Genomic DNA, 22626 nt, shown 5'->3' with positions numbered 1-22626 from the left:
AAACGGTTGGTTTTACGAATGCTTGTTTTGATATTAACTAAGCAGGTTTGAAAAATAACTACTTCTATCCTAGAGTTTTGCCATATGTTTCTACTTGAATGAGTAGTATACTACTATGTAGTGTGCTTTTATTTATTATTTTCATTTTGTCCACAAAAAAAATTAGTTAAAACTGTAAACGTTCTGCAGTATTGAATTGTCAATAGCGACAGCAACTACAAACTGTTATGGGGTCCAGTGATACGGTACGATGGTGAAGGGCCGTGTGGGGGCGGCGCTGACAGTCGGAGTTGCAGTGGCAATTAACTGGAGAGCGGAAGCTGCTCGGCCCTTTATTAGTTTGGTGACACTTCTCCCACGTGACACCTCACACGTGGTCTCTGCACGGGGCCTGGAGGGGCGTTAGTTACAACACAAACTTCAAACTGTCTAGCAAGGGACTTGATTTATTGCCGAGGAGAGCGCCACTTGGGATTTCTCTGCCTGTAGGGGGCAATAAAGAAGTGTGGCTTGAACCCAGCTAGAGCTAAAATGATTAGATGGCCTGCTGTACATGCACAGAAATGAGATTTTTTCTTCCCGAGATTCGAGGAATGCTGGAGGTTAAATCCTCTTTTAGTAACCCATTACCGGAAAGCAGGCCAGTGAATGAGTTCCTTCAGGGGAGGCCTCGTGGAGCAGAAACTCTTTCGTCAAACTACCATAATGCTGAGAAGTTATCATGCAGCGGCTCTGAGAGCAATGCATTCTTTAGGTTAATGGAGCCCCACAGCACTGCAGGCCATGGCTGAATACAGAGGGAGCATTTACTGTGGCCGTAAAAACATGTCTGCACAGGCAGGCACAGCCTGCTATAAACAGAGAAACACCTTCAGTGTGACATTACAAACATCTATAGCAACCCTCTTCTGCTTAAAGCATACCGTTTCTTCAGGGAAATAGATGGGGTTTGCTTAACGCTATGGTCTTTTCTGACGGTCTTGCAAAATATGACCTGCTCGTCAAATGAGCATCTCTCAACAATGTGTTTCTGACAAATGTGACCATTTTGAGGCCTGTCATCTGCAGACCGTGCATTAGGGACTTTCAACCCACGCAGCTGAAATGCCACCCACCTTGATTCAGACACAGATAGTTGAATAACTTTAAAATGGCCATTCAGTATTTTATCTTACCCAGCTTCTCCTGCTTACCGACTTTCTTTGTTATGCCGTGCAGAGACCAATATACCTGTCCTGCAATAATCTGCAGCCAATTACCACCAAGCCTCCAAATATCTTAGATTTTCCACTGATTGAAGCCCAAAGTTGGGGCTGATGACATATACATATTTTCCAGTCATGTATAATTGTTCACAAACTAAAGGTTCTATTTAATTTGCTGGCCATAAACAGGCCTCTCCAAAGGTGTTCACTGTGCCACACAGCTGCTTCCCCACCGAAAGGCCTTTACCAAGGTTCTGATAAATGCATTCTTTACATTCTATATATTATGTACTGTGATATAAGAAATGTGCTCCTGGGATACAAATGTGTACCACCTGAAACTGCTTGTGCCCCCTAAAACATTTTACAATGTTTCACTGCCCTTTAAGTAAGACTAGACCAATGTGTTTCATTGTCAGCTTTCATGATGCACCTTGTCAGTGTGCCAGTTACGTGATGAACGCCGCTTTCATGCGAATGTGTCTTTCGAATCTGCGGGTAGAGGAAGAGCCGAGACAGTGCTGTAGGTCGGGGTGCCAGAAGTCTCAGTGAAACGCGAATTCTAAGTCTTTGTTACCGCTGCATTCTGTGGCCTTTTGGAACGAAAATACTATATACAACACGCATCGTCCGAATAGCAGTCATCTTTGAGCTAAGCAAACAGCGAAAAAAAGTCAGATTCTGTGGATGACGCCATAAGGCCCTTCTTTTTGGAGCGAGGGCACCGAGAATACATTGCAAGTGCATGGGTCAAGTAAGTGCAACAGTCGTAGCAGCTTGTGGTAGAGAACTCTGAACTTTTACTCGTGATTAGAGCTCCCGTTGGCTCTCTAGTCGTTTATAATGGAGTTGCTTTTTTAAAATTAATTTTTTTATATTTGGGTGGAATAAATTTATTTCATCTGTCTGTAAACATGGTGTTTTAATAGTTTATGGCATTTTCTGAAATGCATATTAAAATCAGATGAGTTAGACCGTATCCCAGATGTAAAAAAAGTGCAGGAAAAGACAAATGAACAACAGGAATTTGCTTAAATCTGTACATAATCCACAAGGCCCAAACAAAGCAAATACTAGAATGTCCCTAAACGAGTGCCATTAGAAAAAAACAACCCTCAATCATCAGTTAAAATCCATCTCAGAATATTAACAGTTAAAGTTAATCTTTATTACTATGGCACAGAATGAATTTTAAAATTATCACAAGACAGCCAAGTCAGTTATTGCAACCAATACCACCTCCCATTTGTTCTTTTGTATACAGAATTCAGCGCTTTATTTTTTGAAATGGGCAAAGTACCACGATTTAACTGACCATTGTGAATACAAATTTCAGATGACTAGAACAAAGTTTACTCAAGTTTCTGCAGCAGGGTTCAGCAGATCCAATGCAATATTATATGTGAAATAGATTGCATTTCAACCACCAGCCTTCATCCAAACAATGGCATTAAAGCAACAATTTTGTACATTACCAACAAATTAGCAATATGACAGTTTAGTGTTATGACTACCAGTAGACAGCTTAAGGTGGTAGTCACCCCTCTTTATAAATGACACCGGTTTTATATAAAATGCCAAGCTGCAAATAAAATAATAATATAAAATAAAAACAAACTAGACACACTCCAGATGGTTATATTGGGCTATGGGATATAGACGTTCCACACTAAAAGCTTGTAACAATTCATTAAAAGCATCAGGGGCTGATAAAAATTACAATGTTCAGAGCTATGCAGGATGGAATGTCCCTTAGACACTGAAGTTCACATTCACCAAACAATAGTGTTTGGAAATGTCCGTTTTATAAATCACCCCACGTTTTACTTTTAAGAAAAGGGATCTAGCTTTTTTTGTTTTTTAAATATTACATTTTTAAATATCACCCTTCAGTATTTTATCTAGCGGCTGCCCACTTTATAATGGAGTTGTACAAGGGGGGGGAGTAACTTGTTTCTCCATGTTAAATTTTGACAGGTGGCCCACCACATTTTCTTAGTCCTGACCCTTTCATATCAATTTAATATAAAGTTGGCATACATTTTATATACATTTGATTGACTCCCAATAATTTGTATATCAATTTAATGCATCCCAATAATATTGATGCACATTTTATATACATTTTATATAAAATTCATATATGTTTAATATGCATTTTTATATAATTTATTATATATTTTTAATATACACTTTAATATACATGTCAACATAAATTGTGATATGCATTTTGATATATATGTGACATACATTTCAATATAATTTTTTATATCAATTTTTTTATACATTTTATTATAAATGTTCATGTACATTTTGCTATATATTCTCTATATAGAATACGCAAAAAATACACACAGGGTTGTTTATCTATAGTCATCCGGGGTAACTCATATAGCATATATGTCGCACAATGTCCCTGCTTTTTTATAAACGCATGGCATGCAGAAATGAACTCTTTTACATAAAAAGCAGCTTTTAAAATGAAAGCCCCTGGAAATGTTAATCTTTTCACATCTTAATATATACGTGTCATTTCTTGTTATTAGACACAACATTGTCAATGGTCCGAATTTACACAAAGGCATGTAATTTATGAAGCTAAATTTACACATTCAGCTGCGCATTTACAGGGTAATTCATGGAATAAATGTGCGCCGACAATGGGAGTGCAAGTGTGAAAATCGCAGCGCACGCGTGTTAAAGCCACACACGCAGCCGTTTGTCAATTCATGGAATGCGCTGCGCGTGTAAACCCTGGGATGTGCGTCAAATCCGTGGGTGGCGCACACCGGCGCACACATCACTAAACTCTGTGCGCGACGTGCACAGCGAAAGCGCACAACGTGTAGCACACACAAGAAAAGGGGGCATAACACGGGGCGTAACACGCAGAATAGGGAACAACGCGTGAAAATGTGGGCATTACGGGGATATACTGCAGGTAAATGCTTGCAACGCCCACACGTGCGCTAACAACACGTATTCATGGAATCGAAAAGGGGAAACCTGTGTGCCAAAAAAGACGTGCTAATCCGGAAACACGTACGCCAGCAGGAAGCAGGCGTAAGCGGCCCAGCGCAGCATAAAAGTGCACGCAAACAAACAAGCTCATACGCTACGATGAATATACCGTTCCTCACAGCAGTGGTCGTGGGACACCGCAGGAGGAGGAGGATAGCCAGGCCCTGAATTTTTTTACCCAGGACCAGCCTTTTTGGGATGCCTGATGACCAGGTCTATGGGAGGTACAGGTTTCCACCACTAATAATCCTAGAACAGGTCAGGGAGTGGGAGGATGACCTCACATCACCCACCGTGTGCTCCCAAGCCCGGAGCCCCTTGGAAAAGGTGCTCAATGTACTGCATTTCTTGGCTACTGGGCCATTTCAGCAGACAAGTGCCATAGTTGGGGGTGTCTCACAGGCCACACAGTCACGCTGCCTACACCAGGTGTTGGCGATCATGACTGCATGCCCCTCAGTCCACAGGCACATATACATGCCCAGAACACCTGCAGAAAGGCAGGCTGTCGTCCAGGACTTTTGCGGGGTAGCACACTTCCCCAATGTGCTAGGTGCCATTGATTGCACCCATGCGGCTCTACATCCTCCAAGGACCCTCAGCACATCTATGGAAACCGCAAGCACTGGCATCTCATCAACGTGCAGGTTGTATGTGATGCCAAGGGAATCATCACCTCAGTATATGCCAACTATCCGGGGTCCAGCCATGATAGTGTCATATTCCGAATGTCACCCCTAAACCGGGACCTGGAAGCTGCGAGGCATTGCGACTGTTAGGCGGAAACCTGTGCAGTTCCCTCTGGGACCACTGCAAAAGATTTAGGACTACAGGTGTTTGGCAGTAAACCCACTTGGTAGCAGTCTGTACCACACAGATTCACTTGGTAGCTGTGGCTGAGCAGTCAGACTTCCCTCAAGAAGAGTTAGGCAGTATGTGGAGTATACAAAATAGGACAATCCTACACAGTAAGACAAGCAAACACGCAACAAGGCTTTGGTGTAAAGATATATATTTATTTATTTATAAGAACACATCTATAGAAAACACTCTGGAACTCAATACGGCAAACGATTTCAATCACAATTACTATACGCAGAAAATATCAATCCCCCTAACAATAGTTCGACAAGTCTAGGTTCAACGGCATCACTTATTTGCAGACAGAGGTGTATGCTTTAACCTAGATGGCACTCTAGTATTCGTTAGGACGGGAAAAAAATAAGGCAGGTTATGAAGTCAACTCGGTACCAATACTTTACGGACAAATGCAAGGTAAGTAAGGCAGGGTCTACGGCAGATCACAAAGTTCAGAGGCCAGGCCCACTCGGAGAGAGGCAAGGCGATATGTCCCAAAAAGTGTCTCAGTGGAAATGCGCTTCGAGTCTTTATCGCAATTTGTTATGGAAAGATTGGACCAGTTCAGAACAACAGTTAAAGAAAGCTTGAAGGTGACCCAATGGAAAGGCGAGGATTAAGACACCTCACTCTATCCGGCAGAAAGGGAAGCCAGGCGGACACGCTACCTTGTTTGTGGAGAGACAGCTCCGGCGGGGGCAGTTGTTCCTGGTGGTGGATGCACGTCGGGTCTTTGCCAAGAGTAGAGATGATCTCGTCGTCGAAGAAAAGTGAAGTCCGGTGCACCACTAGGGAAGAGACCAGTCACGGAGTGCTCCGTCACAAGGCACCACCTTTTGGTCGCAGTACAGGGGTAGTGGCTATCCGGTTGCCGAGGTGCTCTGTACGGGCAATTCGACCACTGTGTCCTGGAGCGAAAAAAAAGCAAGGGGGACTGGTTTTTCCCACCAGTCAGGGGAAGAGACTCTCCGGCAGGGAGATCTCCTCTGTCGTTGGGAAGTGGTGAGTCGGTTCCGCACGGCTCCACCGGAGGTGTCGTCGTTGCAGGTTAGCTCAGCTTTACCCTCGTCGGATTCTTAGGTCCTGTGGCGACTTCTGAAGATCCAGACCCAAAAGCCCTGCTTTTATGCAGAAAACCCCCATTCAATCAGCCTAGCTGTCAATCAAAACACGCTAAGTGGTGAGCGGGGTGGCTCACCACTTGGGCCAATCACACTAGAGTGTGACCGGAGTTGGCAAGGCAACTCAGTCCAGGGTGCCTAAACCCCCTCCCACACCCCTGTGGTAACCCAGACAGAATGGCACCACTTTGGAGGGTCTCTGTACAGAAGCCCACCAAAAGTGGAACAAAGGGCTCAACCTTTGGTTTAGGAGTCACAGAGACGAACACAGACACCATTTTACAAACCGAGTTCTGGCAGAAAATACCATCCGATAGACTTATTTAAAATAAGTAAACCGGTGGTATGTTAGAGATTAACGAGAAAAAGTATCAATCTCCAACAATGGGAAGAATCCCATAGGGTTACATTTGGGGTCGAATATAACAAGTAGTTTCCACTGCCACCAGCCAAAACTCGACGAGGGGGAACGGGACAGTGCCCCCTCGAATAACAGACCCAGGAGTAATCGAATTACCCCTACTAGTACGTCCACAATAGGATGGTTTGTACTAGTTCTGTTAGTAAATTTAGGTCTAGTAAAGCCAATGGTGACTTTACATGCCCGGGGAGACAGTAGTCAGTCCCTGGGTATGGAGTCTATGATGGAGGTCCGCTAGGACGCCCCAGTGCTACGGCACGGAGGGTGCGGTGTAACACACATAGCAAAACATATGAGACCCTATGGAGTAAAAGACCCCATAGTCCATAGAACACATTGACATTCAAAAGGAATTACACACATTCATGTCCAAGAGTGGGAGAAAAAGAGTCTCACTCTTGGCAGGATGAAAAAAAAAAAAAAACTCCAGAAATCCAGCAAAGCTGCTGGGGGACTCACTAGGTTAGGAAATTCAGCCTAAACAGAGAATTCTCTCTAACAGCGACACATGGCTAATTGGTGAGTACAAATGCCTCTGCACATGCATGCATGTCAGACACTGAGAAATGGGAAAACCCAACTAATGACAACTGTTAGGAAAAATTTCGTAATTGTAGGGAATTTTCCTTCCATGTGGCAACCCCTAAACTTTTTGCTATTGTTTTTAACCTTGTTCTTGACTTTGCCAGAGAAGTACAGCCTTCTGCCGCACTTCTCTGGGCTTTCGCTCCTTTTCTTACGGGGAAACTGACATGCCCTTAAGACAGTCAGTACCGGGGAACGCTGTTTCCCGTAGTTTCTTCTATCGTGTTGCGGCTTTAGTGCAACATGACACAAGAGGGCACTGTAAGTTAAGTTACAGCTCTCTTGGGTCTCTAGCCTTCTACAGACCCTAGATACTCTTTTAGGATGGTATTTGATCGGTGCAAGTCATTCAGGGACTCGAATGGTGGCAGCGATCGTTTTGTTTATTTTGAGCTCCTTTTGGCGTTCTGAGCACGTTTTTGCACTGAACCCAAAATGGTGGCCTGGCTCTCCAAAATGGCCAGACCACGAGGCTCCCTTGTCTTGTCCACTGACCGTCTTGCTCCCTTCACATTCCCCAGGTCGGGCGACCCGGGGCCTTCCTTATTTGGGCATGTACTTTCCCGCGAAACGTGGTTGCTTTCGTTTGTGTGCCTCCAGGGTGTGGGCTGGGATGTCTGGTCCCAATACACATCCTGGGTGCCAGAGAGTCTGGGGTGGTGTGAATGCCTGGGACCACCGTGGTCCGTGATTGGTCCACGTATGGTATGTGTGTTGATGAGCGGATCTCCCATTGGCTCCCCTCCGTTTTGGCGCGAAGGGAACCGTGGATAAGAGGGGGCTGGAAACACCACTACCATGTCGATCTCCTGAGTTCTCACGAACGAAGGAATACAGGAGCCAAGTATCCTGCAACCAAGAGGCTGGACCGAGGAATCGCTGGTGACCCGCTGAAGGAATCCTCCTTTGCACTGCTGTCGTCCTGTGAAACCCTTTCCTCCTTGGATCGAACCAGAAGGCCTGTACTGGTGCTTCGACCTTTGGAATAGCAGAGAACAGCTATTCCCGGCGACTTCATCATCTCCTGCCAAGTAAGCCTTCGGAAGTGTCTCTGGGCCATCCAGCTGACTGACCAGCTTACAAGGGAGTCCTGCTTTGCAACTGCCGCCAGGTTGTGTTGTATTTCGAGTCCTTGTCACTCTCCCACGCTTCGTACGCTTGGCGTCCCCAGGTCTGAAGGGAGGAGTGTACATTTGGCTTGAATACACACAGCCGCTCCGTTGTCCTGCTGCGGCAACAAAACTGTGCTGGTTTCGTCGATTGGGACGTCTTTTTGCTCTACACGACTACGAGGCGTTCCCTGCTCTTCTGAACCTGCCAGCTGCTGAAACTAACGTGGAGAAGCCTGGGTCTGCTTGCTTCGGGGACCGGTGAGTAGTTTAGCTAGGATCTGGTCGCCCTCCTGCAGTATCCCATTGCTTTTCCCTGCTGTGTAAAAACAGCACCCTTTTGGCCGTACTCGCGCTCTGCTTCTGCCCGCTGTGGAGGCTGCGCTTGAGTTGCGGAACCTGCTCTCCTTCTGCTGTGCACTAACCCGAACTGCCTGACTTCCTACGAAGAGCTTCCCCTTTTGCCCGTTGGCACCGGCGTGGCAGGTACTTTGAGCACAAGGCTCCACTCTTCGCAGGGCTCGGACTTCCATCTAGTTAGGTGCCTCTGAAGGCGAACTGAGTCTAAAGCGTTATCGCACTGCCTGTTTTCCTTTCCTTTCAGGTGGACTACATATTTCGTGCTTTAAACGCTTGCGACTGTGTATTTGTATATATATTGTGTTGATTTGGTATGTGTTGGCTTAATACTGTGTTATTGTGATTTTCTCGCTACGGTCGTTGTTTTAAAGGCCTTAAAATAAATGTGTTTATATTTTTGATATAACAACTGTTTGGAGTAGTTTGTAAGCGCTCTTGCTTTGTGTGCTCATTGCGGGCTTTCAGTCACCCTCACCCCTCTTGAGACCTAGTCTTGACCGCCGCGATCGCTACCTTGATTGGTCTGGCTTGTCCAGAGGTTACCCTGTTCCAAGTAATTAGGTTGGCCTTCTGAACTTCTGCGCCACCAGGACAGAGTTCAGAAATCCGTCTTAACAAATTGGTGTACAGCGGTGGGATACGACTGAAGGTATCCAGTGTTGCGCTCGAACTAAGGCATTTCAGGTTATTCCAAACAGTACACGTAGTGAATTGTTGTAATATAACTTTAAAAAGGCCATAGTCCTATCAAACAGTATGGAAGCAAATACCTTGTTAACTTTAAATGCTTCCAAATCAGAAACGCTGAAAAAGATGTGTGCGGAGAGAGGTGTTTCCTCTCAAGGCACAAAATTGGAAATGATCCAGAGAATCGTGGCGTGGCAAGAAGCGCAGCTTGACGCTATAACTTCCGAGGACAGTGCAGAAGGTGGTGGGGCTGCTCTCACTGGCAGAACCGACGGTTCTGCCGCTGCACTGATCCATCGCGACCACGAGGACAGGGAGGATGTAATGTCTAATGTTTCCTCTGCCAGTGTTGATGGGGAGGCTATGCTTGAATTCAAGAAGCAAGAGCTGCGGTTTAGGCAGCAGGAGCTTGAATTCAGCATAGCCAAACTAAAAATCGAACAGGCAGAAAAACAGAAAGACAGGGATCACCAGTTGGAACTGGCCAAGCTTCAGGTTGCAAATGGATCCAAGGGTCCTAGACATGGGTCTGGGGCTTCCTCTCATCCACGGTTTCCGAAAGATCTGCTCCGTGTGTATGAAGAAAGGAATGACATTATGGACTGGCTGAATGCGTTTGAGTATGCATGCGAGGTCCAGGAAGTTGACAATGCTGATAAGATTGCGTGGTTGCTCAGTAGACTGCCCCATTCTGGCTGCAGTGCCATTATGGAAATGTCGAAGGCTGAACGGGCTGATTTCGCAATGTTAAAGCAGACTCTCATTTTAAAGTTTGGGAAGACTCCGGCCCAATATTTAAAGCGTTTTCGAGAGTATAAGAAAAAGGAAGGTGGTACTTGGGTATCTTATGTCGCTGAATCTTTGAAAAACTTAACTGGCTGGGTCGAAGGTTATAAGGTTTCTACCTTCGAAGGCATGATAAATCTTGTCATGCTGGAACACATTTTTGCTTCTTCTTCCCCGGAGCTTAAGCAGCATTTGGCCGATTCGAAGGAGATAGATCCTAAGAAGCTGGCCATTGCAGCGGACTTATGGGTGTCACATCGAGTGTCCCATAAGGACAAAACTCATCCTGGTAAGCAGGAGGAGGGGAAAAAGTCCAAAGATATGGAGGGTGGGGAATCTGCTAAATCTTCTTCCCAAAAGGGCCACAAAAAGAAAAACAAGGGTAAGACACAAGAGAACTCACAGGGTAGTGGAGGTGCGCCTCCGAAACAGAACTCTGGTTACAATAAGCCTCCCTACGTAAACAGACCCACTGGGGCTTGTTTTTCTTGTGGAGCAACTGACCATGTGAAGGGGGATCCCCGTTGTAAGGTTAGACCTTTGGGGGTCCACTCCGCTAATCTGGCCTTCTCCTCCTACGAGGAAGAAGAGATTACAGGAGCATCCTTCTCCTCAGACTCATTTCCCAGCGGAATAGAGGCTGAGGTAGTTTTAGTGTCCCTGGGTTCCTGGGAGCCTAAAGTCGCAGAGGCTTATGCTAGGATTCCGGATAATACCAAGCACTACTTTAAAGACAGTGTGCTGATCAATGGAGTGGATACTCCAGCTCTTAGGGATAGTGGGTGCAGTCGAACTGTAGTGGATTCTACCTTGGTAGACTCAGAGGAAGTTGCCAGAGCTACTCTGATGCCCACTAAGTTGGCTGACGGCCCCCTCCGTATGTTTCCCGTGATCCCTGTAAATCTTACTTTAAATGGTACAGCAGTCAGGATTCCAGTGAGCATTCAGAGAAACGTCCCGGGAAAGGTCTTATTAGGTAATGATCTCAGAGCTTTAGGGCTCGTAGGAGACACTGCCGCAAGACCCTACACACGGTCTCAAGCACGGGCAGCATTGGCCAAGTCCAATACGCTGCCCCAGCCGAAGGGGAAACCCAAGGCGAAAGGAGTCTACAAGTCAAGACGAGGGAAAGAGAATATTCCCCCGAGCTCGCCTACCACTGCGGTGGAGGAAGTTGGTCAATCGCCCGAGCCTGACGAGGAGGTGGCGATGCCTGAAGTATTTGACCCCAACGATCATCCTGAACTAAAAGACTTGTTAGTTGAAGGAGGTCCTGATAGGGACGAATTCAGTAAAGGCCAACGTGAGTGCCCATCTCTGGAAGGCCTAAGGAGACAGGCCTGCTCCCAGCTTGAGGGTGAACCTCCTGGGATGCATAGGATTTACCAGGAAGGTGGACTCCTGTATAGTGAGCCCACAGAGTCTACAGAAGGAGACCATAGGAGGTTGGTGGTTCCCCTTGCTGTTAGGCCCTTCCTCCTGCAGTTGGCGCATGAAGTTCCCCTTGCTGGTCACCTTGGTATGAAGAGGACCAAGCAAAGGTTATCCATGCACTTCTACTGGCCCAAGATGGGGGTGCAAGTAGAAAGTCACTGCAGGAGTTGTGCCTCCTGCCAGTTGTCTGGTAAGGTTGGCGCGACAATCCAAGCTCCGTTGGTACCGCTCCCAGTTGTGGGGGTACCATTTGAAAGGGTAGGGATCGACATGGTTGGTCCCCTTGACCCGCAAACATCCTCAGGCAATAGGTTTATCCTGGTGCTGGTCGACCATGCAACCAGGTATCCTGAGGCCGTCCCATTTACAACTGTAACTGCCAAGCCAGTTGCAGAAGCTTTACTCGGCAGGTTTACTAGGGTTGGCTTCCCTAAAGAAGTTGTGTCGGATCATGGCAGCAACTTTATGTCGAAGTATAGGCAGGCTATGTGGAAAGAATGTGGGGTCACCTACAGGTTCTCTTCTGCATACCGCCCCCAGACCGATGGTCTGGGGGGGCGTTTCAACAGGACGTTAACGAGCATGATTGGGGCTCTGGAGGAGCCTCAGAGAAGAAAATGGGATCTTCTTGTTTCATGCTTACTGTTTGCCTACCGAGAGGTACCACAGGAGGGTGTTGGCTTCAGCCCCTTCGAACTTCTGTTCGGTCATCCCGTACGGGGACCCTTAGCCATCGTCAAGGAGGGATGGGGGATGCCCACTCCCCCTGTTACTACCAATGTAGTTGATTATGTGCTAGGGCTCAGAAAACGGATGGTACTTCTGATGGGCTTGACTAGTGATAAATTGAAGGCAGGGCAAGCGCTGGTGAAACATTGGTACGACCAGAAAGCTTCCCTCATCAACTTTACACTTGGTCAGCAAGTCCTGATCATGAATCTCATAAGGCCTCGAGCTTTACAGGACAAATGGTCAGGCCCTTACCCAATGGTGGAGCCCCTGGGTGAGGTTAACTATTCAGTGGAACTTGGAAGGCCTGGACAGGCTCCAAAAGTGTTTCCCGTGAATAGGCTGAAGGCTTTCGTCCCAAGCGGCGAAATCGCAGCACTGCTATTGGATTCAGACGTTGAGGAAGAGGAGTCTGAACCTCTCCCTGACCGGTTCCAAAGCAGTCCTTCAGAAAGCTCTTTTGAGGGTGTCCGAGTGGCCCCTCACCAAAATGGACAAGGCTCAGTGGTTTACCTTGGACATGAAGTAGGTGGAGGGAGGAGACAGCCTCTATCCAGTAAGGTACAAGCAGTACAAGACTGGCCTACCCCCACTACGCAAACCGAAGTGAGAGCCTTTTTAGGACTCACGGGGTATTACCGCAATTTTGTGGCAGACTATGGCACCATAGCTGCTCCTCTGACTGCCCTCACAACTCTGAAGAAACCCAAGAAGGTAACTTGGACCGACGAGTGTGAGAAGGCCTTCAATGGCTTGAAAGACTCCTTGTGCCAGGCCCCTGTGCTCAGGGCCCCTGATTATCAAAGACCTTTTATCGTGCAGACGGATGCCTCTGACACTGGGATAGGAGCTGTACTATCACAAGTAGATGAGAAGGGTAAGGAACACCCTATCGGTTTTATTAGTCGCCAGCTTAAGGACAGAGAGCTCAGATGGTCCACGGTAGAGAAAGAATGTTTCTCTGTTGTGTGGGCCCTAAGGAAGCTGAGGCCCTACCTCTATGGGACCCACTTCACTGTGCAGACTGACCATAAGCCGTTAAAGTGGCTAATGAACATGAAGGGGGAGAATCCAAAGTTGCTTAGGTGGTCCATAAGTCTACAAGGCTTCGACTTCACTATTGAGCATAGGCCAGGTGTCCAACATAGCAATGCTGATGGGTTGTCCAGAATGTTTAACCGACCTGAACAAGAGACTCATCCAGGGGTGGATTAGTTCCCCCTGTCCATAGTCTGGGAGGGGCGAGTGTTAGGAAAGATTTCGTAATTGTAGGGAATTTTCCTTCCATGTGGCAACCCCTAAACTTTTTGCTATTGTTTTTAACCTTGTTCTTGACTTTGCCAGAGAAGTACAGCCTTCTGCCGCACTTCTCTGGGCTTTCGCTCCTTTTCTTACGGGGAAACTGACATGCCCTTAAGACAGTCAGTACCGGGGAACGCTGTTTCCCGTAGTTTCTTCTATCGTGTTGCGGCTTTAGTGCAACATGACACAAGAGGGCACTGTAAGTTAAGTTACAGCTCTCTTGGGTCTCTAGCCTTCTACAGACCCTAGATACTCTTTTAGGATGGTATTTGATCGGTGCAAGTCATTCAGGGACTCGAATGGTGGCAGCGATCGTTTTGTTTATTTTGAGCTCCTTTTGGCGTTCTGAGCACGTTTTTGCACTGAACCCAAAATGGTGGCCTGGCTCTCCAAAATGGCCAGACCACGAGGCTCCCTTGTCTTGTCCACTGACCGTCTTGCTCCCTTCACATTCCCCAGGTCGGGCGACCCGGGGCCTTCCTTATTTGGGCATGTACTTTCCCGCGAAACGTGGTTGCTTTCGTTTGTGTGCCTCCAGGGTGTGGGCTGGGATGTCTGGTCCCAATACACATCCTGGGTGCCAGAGAGTCTGGGGTGGTGTGAATGCCTGGGACCACCGTGGTCCGTGATTGGTCCACGTATGGTATGTGTGTTGATGAGCGGATCTCCCATTGGCTCCCCTCCGTTTTGGCGCGAAGGGAACCGTGGATAAGAGGGGGCTGGAAACACCACTACCATGTCGATCTCCTGAGTTCTCACGAACGAAGGAATACAGGAGCCAAGTATCCTGCAACCAAGAGGCTGGACCGAGGAATCGCTGGTGACCCGCTGAAGGAATCCTCCTTTGCACTGCTGTCGTCCTGTGAAACCCTTTCCTCCTTGGATCGAACCAGAAGGCCTGTACTGGTGCTTCGACCTTTGGAATAGCAGAGAACAGCTATTCCCGGCGACTTCATCATCTCCTGCCAAGTAAGCCTTCGGAAGTGTCTCTGGGCCATCCAGCTGACTGACCAGCTTACAAGGGAGTCCTGCTTTGCAACTGCCGCCAGGTTGTGTTGTATTTCGAGTCCTTGTCACTCTCCCACGCTTCGTACGCTTGGCGTCCCCAGGTCTGAAGGGAGGAGTGTACATTTGGCTTGAATACACACAGCCGCTCCGTTGTCCTGCTGCGGCAACAAAACTGTGCTGGTTTCGTCGATTGGGACGTCTTTTTGCTCTACACGACTACGAGGCGTTCCCTGCTCTTCTGAACCTGCCAGCTGCTGAAACTAACGTGGAGAAGCCTGGGTCTGCTTGCTTCGGGGACCGGTGAGTAGTTTAGCTAGGATCTGGTCGCCCTCCTGCAGTATCCCATTGCTTTTCCCTGCTGTGTAAAAACAGCACCCTTTTGGCCGTACTCGCGCTCTGCTTCTGCCCGCTGTGGAGGCTGCGCTTGAGTTGCGGAACCTGCTCTCCTTCTGCTGTGCACTAACCCGAACTGCCTGACTTCCTACGAAGAGCTTCCCCTTTTGCCCGTTGGCACCGGCGTGGCAGGTACTTTGAGCACAAGGCTCCACTCTTCGCAGGGCTCGGACTTCCATCTAGTTAGGTGCCTCTGAAGGCGAACTGAGTCTAAAGCGTTATCGCACTGCCTGTTTTCCTTTCCTTTCAGGTGGACTACATATTTCGTGCTTTAAACGCTTGCGACTGTGTATTTGTATATATATTGTGTTGATTTGGTATGTGTTGGCTTAATACTGTGTTATTGTGATTTTCTCGCTACGGTCGTTGTTTTAAAGGCCTTAAAATAAATGTGTTTATATTTTTGATATAACAACTGTTTGGAGTAGTTTGTAAGCGCTCTTGCTTTGTGTGCTCATTGCGGGCTTTCAGTCACCCTCACCCCTCTTGAGACCTAGTCTTGACCGCCGCGATCGCTACCTTGATTGGTCTGGCTTGTCCAGAGGTTACCCTGTTCCAAGTAATTAGGTTGGCCTTCTGAACTTCTGCGCCACCAGGACAGAGTTCAGAAATCCGTCTTAACAACAACCATTATCACCTCCCCAGGGGACAGTGCCTACCCTCTGAGCACCTACATGATGACCCCAAATCGGAACCCCACCACACCACCCAAGGTAAGATACAACACAGCCCATATTGCAACCCGAGGCATAGTGGAGCACACATTCGGAGTGCTCAAGTCAGGCTTTCGCTGCCTTGACGCTCTGGTGGGCAGCTGCTATATGCGCCCCCAGTAGTGTGCACGATCATAGTGGCAGCATGTGTCCTGGACAACGTTGCAACCCGGCGGGGCGTGCCAGTGGACATGGTGGTGCCCCTACATCCCCAACCACATGCACGGCCACTGCACATGGGAGGTGAAAGGGCATGTGGTGAGGCAGCCCGTACCCAGCTTGTCGCAAATTTCTTCACCTAAAATCCCACCCCTGCAGAGTGCACACAGGATTGGAACATACCAGCTGACAATTTATGATGATGACAAAAGGGACAGTCAACTGTCACAACCATACCACCCTGAGATTGTTTACCTGGAAGTGCTATATTGTGTGCATCCCTAGCTACTTAAACACAATGCTGTGTCAGTAAAAGGCACACATTCATGCAGCATGAAGGACTACCCCTTTGCAAAATACTACAACCAAATAGTGGCATGTCACCCAGCCCATCCCTAACCCCATCTCAGCTACCCAACACACCATGGAATGGCATGCTATGTGAAAGCAACCAAATGAATGCACAACACATGACACAAGTGTCACAAAGTGCACTGTCCCAAATGGAAACTGGCCAGAGACAATTTCCTCTCACTAATGAAAAAGAAACAGCACACATGAACAAATACTTACCAGCAAGACAAAACATTAGTACAGGATCCAACAGTGGCAACGTATGGCAGTAAAAAATGAAAGTAGTGCAAGTGTCACAACCTGACAAAGGCAGCACATCGACCCCTTCCAACTGCATTGTGTTGTTAGTAGGCAAATGTGGCTGTGTACTGCATACAACATGAACTGCATCTGCAATGGAGACAGGCTCGTTAAGACATAAAGAAACTACATGTATATATGCAAAAAATCCTGTAAGTAATAATATATACAAATAAACCATGCAGTGGAGAAATCAATAGCAATCTCCTTTAGGGAAGTGTACACAGTTTGGACTACAGACTGCCCACACAATTTATGGGAGCCCAATGCCTCTGTGTAAGTTACTGTCACTTGGTCACACCCTTTGCGAGCCCATGGAAAGTGGAAGCTGGAGGGACGGGTGTGTCAGGAACCCAAGTATCTAACCGAAAGACAGGACAAGCCTGCATGTCCCCAGCTGGAATACATAGTGGATGCCTACGGGGGCCACACAAAGCAACACACTGTAACATGAATTTACAATCTGAAAGAAAATGGTTATGAACAAAAAAGTAAATGCAAATTAAATAAAGAAAAAGAAAAAGTAAATGAAAATTAAATCAAATAAATAAAAGAATACAATTTAAATAAATTAATTAAATTAAAATTAAAAAAAATGAAATATGAAATGAAAATAATAAATAGAAAAAAGAAGAAGAAAAAAAGATAATAAAAAAATCAAATTCTAATTCTAATTTGCAATTTGGCATGAAATCAGAAAAAACAAAAAGAACAAAATACAAATAGAAAAATCAAAAATGGCCATGTGTTGACCGGGGGTGGGCACCCAGGAGGGAGGAGGTCCAGGGTGCACCCCAACACCCACATGCATGGATGTTGAGAAAAAAACTGGGAGAACTGCCATCGCAGTCATCACCCTCTGGTGGTACATTAGAAGCTGCACGTGATATGGGAGGCAGACCATGCAAAGCCCTGGCATGCTCCTCCATGGCAGCAAGCATGCGGGTCTGAAAGGATTGGTTCTGCAGGATGATGGTACGGAGATCCCCATGCAGCACCTCACGGGTAGCACGCATTTCTGCCTGCAAGGCCTCACGTGATGCCCGATCTCCTCACGTGTTGCCTGGCGCTCAGCTGAGAGTGTGGGTGTGGGTGTCAGCTGCTCCAGGTGCTGATCTGACCTTGTACTCTGGGGCACCTCAAGTGCACCCAGAGTATCTCTGAGGGACCTTTGTTCTAACCTCAGGGCATCCCTGTGGGCCTGTGATTCTGCAGATATGGTTGTGCGCAGAGTCTCCAGTCCAGCACGTCGGTCCCTGTTGGACGCCAACATGTCCTCCCTGTGTGAGCGGCACATGGACTCTGTTGTCTGCTGCTGGAGCTTCACCTGCCTTTCAGGGGGGAGAATGGAAGTGGCCACCCTATCCGCGGCCTGAGCCATCATCTCACACGATTCCCCCTGTTGTGCTGCAATAGTATACATGGAGTTCTCCCACACAGTATTGCCTGGTGGCGCACCGCCACCGCGCTGGCGGGCATCACACCTGTTTGGGGCAAGGTGATGTGCACCTTGCTGTGCTGGCACTGTCTGAGGCTGCAGGACTGCATTCCTCCATTGATCTGCTGGCCCAGGAACAGGAGCAAATATAGTGGAGTGTGACCCTGCATCCTTAACCGCCACAGGCAGACTTTCCAACATTGAATGCCCCATAGAGGGGTCTACCCCCAGTGCAGGTGGGTTGGCCAGAACAGCATACCTGCCAGAAACACTCACCTGCGACGGGATATTTGTCAATGTCAGATTCAGCACCTGAGCCATAGAAGTCTTCAGAGGTGTACCCAGAGACACTTGTGGACAGGATGGTTTGTAGGAGTAATGGATTTTTACCCACCACCACCCCACGTCCTCCACTGGTGCCTGGTTGGGGCTGTGACTACTCCTGCCTCTGAGCCATACCGTCCTCCTCAACAGCATCTAGTGTCTCATCACCTGAAAAAACATAAAAGAAAAGTAATGCAGACAGGCGTGAGCAGCATAGCCCACACACATAGGCATCACGAGGTACACATCTGCTACATAATTGACACATGTCACACATGACACTAACTCTGGCATGGATGCACTGGCAATGAAGTGGAAGGGGGGCCGAAAATCAGACACTGAGGTCTCCAAGATGGAAAAGCAACACATGTGCTGCATGATGGGAAAAGGCCAGTGTTTACTAATACAGTGATAGCAGGCACATGGATACATCAATGGTTGGTCACTTGGACATGACAGAAGACAATTGTCATGTTGAACATTCAAACAGGGCCCCAAAGTGATTGTGTGCAGGGCATGTGTAGGTGCACAATACTCAATCAGCCTGATTGATGACATCGTTACCATGGTAAGTAAACAAATGTGGAGCATTGTGGGGTGAAAACTATGTCTGAAATATGTTGAATTTGGGGCAGAACATCACAAAAATGTGTGTTAATCATGCAAAGGATTCCATCAATCAGACAGAATGAACCGGAAAACAGTATGAACAATGTTGTGGCATGATGGCAGTTGAAGGGCAAATGCAGTAATCTGGTGCAAATTGTTAACTGCGGTCAGAAGGGATACTGTAAAACCCAAACCCAAGGCCGGAGGATGGTTTTGAGGCACCACATGGGTGACCCATAGCAGTCATGACTACAAAGCCTCACCTGGCACTCAATCAGAACACATCACACAAGCAACATACACATGGTTTGCACACACATGCATGCCCACTCACCGGACATTGCCTCAAGATCTGGTAGGTCTCCTACGCCTTGTATCTGATCCTCTGTGATGAAGCCTCCAGCGATTGACTCATGTTCTGTGAGTACTTCCTCCTCTTGTGGAGACCCACTGCCAGTCACCAGAGTAGAGGCATGATTGGAAACCAGCTTGTTTTCTGCATTTGAGGTCATTCCACTGCTTAGAGCAATCATCTATTGTGCGCCTCACAAATCCAAGGGAACTAATCTGGTCCACGATGCACTGCCAGTGGGCCCTACATTGAGCAGTCATAGACTTGCACCCTGCAGTCACCAGAATTTCGCGCCCATGGACCGACACATAGCCCACAAGTGTGTCTAGTTCCACATCATTGAAACTCTGCTGCCTTGACCTGCCGAGGGTGGAGCTGTGTCTGGGGTCCCAGCCTGTACCGCAAGAGCACCCTTCTTCCTCTTGAGAGGTGGGGCGGACCCTGAGTGGCTTACTGCGCTCTGGTCGGTAGGGGCTGAAGTGCAGGTGGACTGGGCACTGGAAGTAGCCAAAGGCATGATGACCAAAGGTCTCACTGCAGGCATTGGCTGCTGGGTGATGTTGGCAGGACCAACCTTGATGTGATGTTCTTGGAACAACACTGTCCCGGCTGGGAGACTCGGAGCTGGGTGGATTGAGCTGCAGCTGCCCCTGCAGCCTCCTCACCCTGCCTACTTGGGGCAGCAGATGACATTGCTGCCCCATATCCACGTGGCCTGGTGACAGCAACTTTCACCACCACACACGGCTTTGACTTGGTGACACGGAAGTCGGCCTGTGAGTCATCCTGTGCCAGTTCGGTCAACAATATGGGCTGGGTTAACAAGGCCTGAGCTGGGATGGTGTCAGCTGCATCTCCCCGACCCATTGTGGGGGGTATAGGTGTCCCTGATTGGTCCTCCATAGAGTGGCCTCTTGGGCCACCCTCCACATCCTGGCCATGTCCCCTACCGGGGACACCTCTTGGAGGTCGGCCACCTTTGCCTCCCTTACCACTTGGTCACCTCCCAACCATGGCACTGATGTTCTTGTGCGAATGGGAGGTGCAGTAAACAATTGTCCTGGGCAATTGGGGTGAAGGGGGCAGGGTACTAGATTGAATACGTACCCTAGTGCTCCAGCAAGGCTCTCTGTGACCCCTGCGGGAAGATGACAGGTCACGCAATGCTCAGGCACCCCGAAAACAAAATGTAACATGTACGCGACCCCTGGTAGCCCACGTGCGTGGAATAAAGAACCCGCACTATGCTGTGTTACCCAGAAACACAAAAATAAGCGTACACGTGGTACACGCAGGCTACAATGAGCTCTGAATGGGTACGCGACACACGGGGGCAACTACAGTTGAAAAATAGGTGCGCGACTCACCGTCTGCATGGAAAAAGAATGTGAAAAAGCTGCGCGTGTGCGCGTTGGCAACACCCCCGCCAAAAGAAGAATTGAACGCTGTCTGAGTATACAAGGAGTACGAACTGGAACCATTGTGAAGTAATCAGGTGTGAACCGACAAGAAGTACAAGAATCACCTGCTCGCTCTCCACAAAAAGCACATACAAGAAAATGGTGTCCTACGCATACCTTTTAACCCAGCCCACATATGCAACGTCACTTTCGCGCGTATGCGCTAAGGGCCTTTCCTCCAATTACACGCAGTGACACCCGGACATGCAGTATTTGCACGTGTACAATCACTATGCGCCCGTGTGGAGGGAAACGCCTGTGCGCGTTACGTCACAGATGCTTTTACGTGCTAAGGGCCTTTCCTCGAATTACACACTGATGTGCAGTTTTTTCACGTGCCAAATCACTCTGTATCAAGCTGGCCACACAACAACACACGGAAGACCACGCTCCTGTCCAGAAGGCCATTTTCCTGCCCCCCAGAGCCCTCAGCCTGCTCCCACCTGCCATCTGCTGCTGCCTGCTAGCCAGGTACCCTGCTATTTGGTGCCTGCACGTCAGCCATCTGCAGGGGTCCAGTTGCTGGGATCACCCCTGCTGGAACAGAGGACTCCCCACTGAAGTTCCATCGCTCCACAGACCAGCACCAGGACACAGTTGCCCACCCACACCTGCCTCGGGGGTTGCCATGTCGGGGGATACACCATCAGAGACCACTGGCAACCCCCAGCCAGAGAGGCAGAGGGCTATCAGCTTCAGTGCCGCAGAAGTTGGAATCCTGGTGGAGCAATTCCTCGTGCATTATGATGCCCTCTTCAGAAGACGACGCGCCGACAATGAAGGGCGGAAGAGGATCTGGAAGGACATTGTGGCTGCCATCAATGTGGAGGAGGTGGCAGCCCGCGACATGGCACATGTCCGGAAGCGCTGGGAGGACTTCAGGTCCAGGACCCTCTACAAGGCCCGGCGCCTCTTGGAGGCAGCGCATGCAGAGGGGTGCCGGGTCCGCCTTATCAACATCCAGATGAGGGTCCTGGAACATATACACCCAGCGCTCCACCTCCAGGTCCTTGAGAGGCAGACCCATCTGGAGTCGAGCGGTAAGTGTCCATGCGTACTGATTGGACACAGTGCATGTTGAGGTGTGCCAGGAGTGTGCAGGTTGGACATATGTCTTGAAAGGGCCATGTATGGATGTTTATGTACAGGGACATGAGCCTGCCGCATGTGAGTCCAGTCATGTGCGAGTCACATCAATAGTGTATGTATTCAATTGCATGATGCACAGATGCATGTGGGGATGCAGACCTGTTTGCATTTCTGTTTCTGTACTGTGGCATGGTTGTGGTGTTACACATGGATGCTGGTTCCACCTTCATGTACATGCATGGCATGCATGTGCGTCTGTGTGTTTAACAAGTGTGCGAATGTGATACGCCATGGATGAATGTGACACAGACATGTAGGAGTCTGATTGGCAGGTGTGACATAGTTGCCAATGATTTCACTGTGACAGGTGGTGGAGATGTACAGATGCATGTATGTCTGGTGGCATGTGTGCATGTGTTTGGCACTCCCCGTGTTGCATGTGACATCAGGCTAACCTTCGGATGCTCATGCTGTTGTATGTGTATGGATGTTGCTGCCTGCTGCAACATTCCTGTTAATTTGCGCATGTGTGTGGGTTCAAATGATATGTGTGTTGGGGAGTGTTATGCCATCTGTGAAGTTTGACACTGCCACTCATGTGCAACTGTCATGTATGTATCAGACCATTGGACAGTGCCCTGATACCAGTGTTCTGTCTCTCCCTGTCTACAGTGTCAACTGATGAAGAGGGCGGAGACGGTGCTGTGGAGCACAGCTGCAGGGATCCCACCACGAGCCGGAGATGCAAGGCCCAGCTCCCCTCCCAGGTTGTCATCTCTTCGGGAAATGAGGAGTCTGGTGCCGCATCC

Source organism: Ambystoma mexicanum, chromosome 5p (genome assembly GCF_040938575.1).
Source record: "Ambystoma mexicanum isolate Mex_15411 chromosome 5p, UKY_AmexF1_1, whole genome shotgun sequence".
Taxonomy (NCBI): Eukaryota; Metazoa; Chordata; class Amphibia; order Caudata; family Ambystomatidae; genus Ambystoma; species Ambystoma mexicanum.
This window is presented reverse-complemented; position numbering follows the sequence as displayed.